Below are 7,480 nucleotides of genomic sequence, written 5' to 3'. Positions count from 1 at the left end.
TTGAAGGCAATAATGTGTATTTAAATATCTTATTGGTTATAATACTTTCATTAATTTATTTCACTTCATTTTTATGCATTGTTTTCATCAATTTTGTCATTTATTGACGAGCATCTACATAATACATAATATATAAGTGTATTTTTAAATATTTTTTTCTTTTTTATTTTCTGATCTAGCCAATTATAATACATTAGTTATAATTAAATCAAATAAAAATATTGTTAATGATATTTTTACATAAACACGATTAAGAATGATAATAACAACTCCATATAATTTAAAAAAAAAACATGATTTTATTACTAAATATATTGATAAAAAGTGTCAAGAAGGAAATACATAACATTAGTCAGACGGTCAGCAGTGGAAATTACCGATTCGAAGCTTATATACTGTACGGGTATACGGTAATCGTATTTATCTCACAAGTTTGACATGTAGGAAGTAATGTTGTACTTACTTTAATATTGAAAACGCAATGTTTGAGTAATAGAACGCTGGTTTTATGGCACGAGGCACGTTACGCGGCTGTTGGGCTGGTTTGTTGTAACGCAATCTCCGTCGGGACTCGACTACTGCGCTACTAACTAGGCGATTTATTATTTAATTTGATATTATGTCGTATTGATTACCCCAGTCTAGAATAAAATGAAAGAGATTCCCCGAATTATTCCGATCGAGTCTTAAATTTATTATAAAATTAATAATAATTATCAATCATTAGACGTGAACGGTCGATGTTGGCAAAAATGTTCAAATGATTTTGGATGATATGTACTGTGCGACATACAGTACATATATATATCTTTTACTACCAAACCGAATTTCATGAAATTAGGTGGATACATAGACTTCGTTTTTTTGCCTAACCCAACCGACCCCTAAAACGCGAGCAATGCCGCGAGTGACATCTCGTAGGTACTTGTATAATATGTTTGAATTGATGTAAAGCTTTTGCTACTCGTCATTAGTTAAGTAGTTTAATGATCTACTATAACTCTTCTTCACAGAAAACGGTAATGTTGTGATTATTTACTGATCAATGTAAGTCATGAATATTTGTCGTAGGTTTAATTAATTTTTGTTAGCTCTTAAAAGATGCGGTTTTGCTCCCTTTGTATAGACTTTTTGTTGTATAAATATAATAATATAATTAGATATTATATTAATGAACAATATAAATACACACATCAACATTGTCTAGGGATATTTTGAATTTACTCAATTATTTCAAAATTTATTAAAGATAACATGCAAGATGTTTATATTTTTATAAAGCCCATTTATCTGACTATACTCCAGAATAAAAAATAAACCATATTATTTTGCGTAAACAATTTTATCCTTAAATAAAGAAAAAAACGTAAAATAATGGTAAAACTAACAATTAATGTTTGTCTCAAGAAAATGTCAAAAATGTAGAAAAGTTATTGTTTTTAACAGTCATATGAAAAAACAGTAGTCTGTCAAACTATCCAGGATATTTATAACGTCCTGCAACAATTTTTCATACTTTGGATTAAGTTATCCAAGTCTTGCTGCGGTATATTGTCCCAGGTCCGACTAAGATGCAAAAAAGTGGCTCATCCGTCGCAATATTTGCAGGAAAATTCCTCGAAGCCTTTCTTTGGAGTATGGCCCACGCGTGCTCTATGGGGTTTATGTCAGGTGATTGAGCGGGATAGCCTAAGACCGATACGTCTTGTTCCTACAACCATCTCGTCACCACTCCCGCTGTGTGCGGACGGGTGCTATCGTGCATGAGCGTAAATTCTTGGCCCATTTTTAGTCTATGGGGCTAAATTATTGGCACAAGCATCTCGTTACGGCATTTTTCGGCCGCCATGGTGTTTCTGATCCAAACGAGGTCTGTTCTTCCACCGAGATAAATTCTCGCCCAAACCATAATTATGCCGCCGTGGTATGAATGGACTTTCTGAAGATATTGCAGACGGCTATCATGACCAGGGAATCGCCAAACACGTACGCTACGTGTATCGGGATGGAAACCGAACCGTGACTCATCGGTAAACAGCACTACAGACCACTGGTTATCATCCGAGAGCAAATTTACACGATCCCACTCTAGTCGTCGCCCACGATTTCCTCGGCGTAGTGCTGGAGTACGAAACGGTCTGCGAGCATGAAGGTTAGCTTCATGCAGCCTTCTCCTTACAGTTTGGTCACTCACAAGCAACTGGTCCTCTGGCTGGAGCCTCTGAACCAATTGAAGTGCCGTAACATTTGGTTCTCTTTTCGCGGCAACTTGCAAATATCGGTCTTGTCGTTGATTGGTTATGCGCTTCTCACCTGGATATCTTTCAGTCACTTCACCAGTAGCACGGTAGCGTGACCATAACCTAGATATGACGTTTTGTCTTGTTCCAATCTCCTCTGCAATACTCTGTTGAGTAGCCCCAGCTTGGAGCATGCCTCCTGCCCTTAGCATTTCTTCTCTCGTTAAATGGCACCGCTGCATGATGCACACAATAGGTTTAACTCGAAATTAATCGATAACTTGTTATAAAACTTAAATTGGACACAAAAAAATATCATAATATGACGGTGGGTAAACAAAAACTTCGGCCATCGCTACCATTTTGTCGCGTAAAAATTTTATTTTTATTTTTTTTTTCAAATTCAAATTTAGAATCTTCCAAGAAGGTTTACAAAATAGTCTTTCATCAAAAGATTTTAAAACCGGATATGATTTTTTGAGTTTTAGAATTTCATACAAAATATCCCTAGACGGTGTTGATGTGTATATGTAACAGTCGTTTTGCGATATCCTGGTTTGGAAGATAACAGAGAGTAGGTAGGTAAGCATTTTTTATAAATCAAAGTAATTTACTCAATGCAGCTCACTTAGCTACTGATAGTTAAAAACTTTTATCGCTAAAATGAAAATGTCCTGACCTGAGAAAACCCGCTAAAGATTACATTAATATTTTGAAAGAAACTAAGTCAATTCTTATAAATGCTTAATAGTCAAATATACTTAGTTATTTAGCTTTATATAATTTAATTTTTAGCTGTCTGTCCTAAATTCCTAAAGTTTAAAATTTATCTACTTAAGCTACCATTTCTCTTCAACCAAGATTCAGTAGTTTTAGTTGATAGTCAGTCCGTTCAAACGACTCGATAACTCTAAATAATTATGGATTAAACGTTTCTATAATATTGACAAAGTCAGCGTTGCGCTCTGTCATCGCCGGGGCTGCAATTAATGTGAGATTCGACATTAACTGGGCGTCGGACGCGTAACCGGTGACATGGGATTTGTATGCATTCAATTACTAGCAAGGATTCCTATTGACATTGCTTATGTATTTGATTGCTATGTTATTACGTCGAGAGGCTATCGTTTATGAACATCTCTCAGGTCTACTTGGACCAAAACACTTATATATCGCTGCGGTTCTCCATGTGACCGAATTTGAGGTCTTTATAGAGGCAGAAGTTGTTTCGGCGTCACACTTGACTTCATTGAGGATGCCAGATTTTTTTATAGCAATTTCTGCATTGCATGAAATGCATTATATAAAGTTGAGTTGGATCGATAAAGTAACTTTTAGAAGTACGATAACATCGGCAATTGGTATTGATACATTTTGTGGAGTCGGATTTAGAGGGAACTGTATGGAAATACTAGCTTTTAGTTGACACTAGAAGCCATGAAGGACAACTAGGAATGGTCGTCTATTCGAAAATTCTGGTAACTCGCTTCAAAACGTAGTGAGTCTTTCATAGGAAGCTTGTTCAGTAGGCTTTCTACTTATTTATTTCTTTTGAACCTGCAACAAAAGTAAGAATCATTGTAATATACAACTCAGCTCCACAACATACGCGGTAAAAAGAGTTAACAACTGAATTTGATACTTTGATTTTTATTTGGTGGTAGGGCTTTATGCCACCCACTCATCAGATATTCTACCGCTAAAAAACAGTATGCAGTATTGTTGTGTTCCGGTTTGAAGGGTGAGTGAACCAGTGTAACTACAGGCACAAGGAACATAGCATCTTAGTTCCCAAGGTTGGTGGCGCATTGACGATGCGAGGAATATTTAACATTTATTACAGCGTCATTGTCTATGGGTGATGGTGACCACTTACCATCAGGTGGCACGTATGCTCGTCCGACAACCTATTCCATAAGAAAAAAAATACATTTGATTAGTAGACTTGGTTACTTTCAGCGTTTTTTAGGTAACGGATATTTAAGTAACTAACTCACAGTTGCTTCACAATATGTACACAACAAAATGATGTATATTCACAGTATAATAGATCTATTCGAAAGAAACGATGACAATCATCGAGCCGACATGGCCCAATGGTTAGATCGCGTGCATCTTAACCGATGATTGCGGGTTCAAACCCAGGCAGGTACCACTAAATATTCATGTGCTTAATTTGTGTTTATAATTCATCTCGTGCTAGGCGGTGAAGGAAATATTCGTGAGGAAACCTACATGTGTCTAATTTCCAAGAAATTCTGCCACATCTGTATCGGTGTGTTACACATAAATAATATTATAATAAAAAAATTACGCCCTAACTAATGCTCAACCAGCCTTATCATCGTTTGTAAATAAGTGATAGACACGGTTCGCAAACCACTAATTGTACATTGGTCAATGTACAATTAGTAGCAGTAGTAGTGGTAGTAATTTAAGATGCCAGATACCTATGTTTTTTCAAGTTCATATGTTTCACTACTCCGATAGTGTAATTTATTTAATTGCAATTCCTATGACCCCAGGTTAGAACCCAGTGTTGAGAAGGTAAATTTCAACAATAATCTTAGCACTGTTTTGTAGTTACGAGGCACATGTAACTGTTTGCTTTTAGATTGATCTTTATGCGATTGGTTTGTTCTGCCACCCAATCGTGGCAGTAGTAGTAGTAATGAATAAGGAACAACAGTTAAAGAATAAGGGGGCGGGGGGACTGTCTGCAGTACAATCTATAAAAAAAAACTTTTTTCGTAACTATTGACGATAGTTTATTTCTAAAAATTACGTTAATTTAATAATACACTTGTAGTTGTTTCATGAGATTTAATAAAATTTAAAACTAAAGCTCCTGGATTTAAATAATAGCAAAACAGTAAACATGTATATTTTTAACTTTTTGATCAGGATTTGATTTCAGAAAATTGATAATTGCATATTTCTTTGGTAACTTTTATAAGGTAATATTATTTTGTATGACTTCATAAATGTCATACAGATGGACATTTATGTAGCTATAATAACCATAGAAATTTCTTTAAGACGGAAAGAATGCTTTAAATATTTGTATTATTTCAATAATATTTACCATGATTAAGAGTAAGTAAATTTGTAAAGATTAAATCTAATTACATAAAAAGTAAACACTACGAAAACAATTGGGTTTGGATGCCTACCTCCCTAACCTTTTAAAAGCTAGTAATTATGAACTAATTTTTGTTTGTGTAATATTGTCATATTATAATTAGAACTACATTGATGTTCCAATAAAAATATCAGAAATAAAGACTCTACAAGGGAAGGTTAATGAACTGTGATTCCTATTTTCTCTCTTCGAAAGACTTTGCAATAATGTCGTCGGAACAGATTGATATGAGTGGAGTTGAGCCGAAAAGGTCATACGGACAAACAGGATTAAAGGATATAATTGTTCTATGCTCTTATGATCTTCGTAAAAAAATAAAAATAATTGAAACAGGTCGAAGGCATTATTTAACGTGGCCAAGATCAAGTCAAGATAGACTAAAATAAAAAAGGATTTTTATATGGCCATTGCAAGATTTGTCTTCCACAAATTGACGGGTGAATTTCAATAGAGTTTGTCACTTAATATAATTTGCTCAGAACTAATATTAAGTAATCTGCATTAATGAATGAGAAGACGTATTTTTGTGACTGACTAAAACAATATAAGCGTTTTTCGGAATATATGCGAAACCACCTAACAAAAGTTTTGGGATGACGTTTGTGAAGATCTTAATATAAATTACAAGTAGATTCAATACTTATAATAACATTAATTTATATAGTTTACACTGATACATTTTTTACATGATAAGTAAATATTCCCCCAAATATTCCAAGCTATATTCACCCGTACGGCTTACCTCGTCCAGCACTCTTGTCTCGCATACTCTTAACATAAGCGTACGATTTCGTTGATATTCTAAAAATGTATAGTTCTTTTAGCGTTTGCTTGGAAAACTTCCGTAACGACAATTTTTGTTCCCCAACATGTAATAATATCTAAAAAATTGCCCGTCCTAAAACTAAAACTTAATTAATATGTAAAAGTCACCAACAAACAAACAAACAATATTCACAATTTTAGATATTATTAAGATCGGCCTCGCTTTCCATCGCTTCCGCTCACGCTCGCTTGCGGTCACTGATCTCTTATTTAATATTTACAATATTAAAAGGTCGACTCCGACTCGAGATATAAATCTGTTAACACACGCGGACGCTTTGCATAATTATTATGCACGCGCTCTCCGTTGCTCTCAGAGAGAAGTGTCGTGCGGAGCAATGTGACATGACTCTTAACGGCGTGTGTCGTAGTTTATTTGAAATGCTATTTTTCAGGATAAAAAATTATTATAGACAAATCAGTGGCGTAGCTAGGTGAGGAAGGGCCCTGGTGCATAGAAAAAGAATCGGACCCTCACCCCCTCTTTGCCATCCCTCTTTAACTAATAATTACCCTTTAAAATTATAGATACCAAATAAGAAATCTTGTGCCCAGGGTCGTGATGATCTAGCTACAGAAGTTTAGTTTAGAGGGCCCCCTGAACTCCGGGGCCCTGGTGCACTGCACCTCCTGGCCCTACGATAGCTACGCCACTGAGACAAATCAATAAATTTAAAGAGAAAGTAATGCAAAAAAAGAAAATTTATAAAAACCATTAACAACAATCTTGTTTCAAGTAGATTTAGCATTCAGATTCTATTTTGGTTACCAAATCCCAACACTGATCTGACGGGCTGTGACAATGTGTCTAAGATAAATAAAACAACAACCTTTGACTGTCCAATGTTATTGGGTTAGGCACCCAATTTCCTCCTTCTTTTATGGAATAGTTTTTAAGGCTTTATATTCTGTAGCACTGCTCTAGTATCATTGCACAGCATCTGGATAGTTCACCTGGTGGGTCGCCAGCGATAAACGTTCCACCTAGGCGAATTTCCATACGAGCATGAGATAAATGATGAAATAAACAATAGATAAATGATAATAACGAAGTTGTTGCCCGCGCTTCTAACAGCTTCGTTCAAGCTGGTGATGGTACTGAGGCACCGAGGCTCTCATTTATTACGTGTAAGCAAACTAACGGCCTGTTAACATTCTACTGCTTTCCTCCTCCTTTTGAGGAGAAGGTTAGGTTAGGTTAGAGCTTACTCCAGCTTGCTCCAATGCAGATTGGTGAATATATGAGGCATACTTTCCTTTGTCTCCCGTTGGT

The sequence above is a fragment of the Vanessa cardui genome, chromosome 10, assembly GCF_905220365.1.
Source record: "Vanessa cardui chromosome 10, ilVanCard2.1, whole genome shotgun sequence".
Lineage (NCBI taxonomy): Eukaryota > Metazoa > Arthropoda > Insecta > Lepidoptera > Nymphalidae > Vanessa > Vanessa cardui.
The sequence above is the reverse complement of the archived record's forward strand: the minus strand, read 5'-3'. Positions refer to the sequence as shown.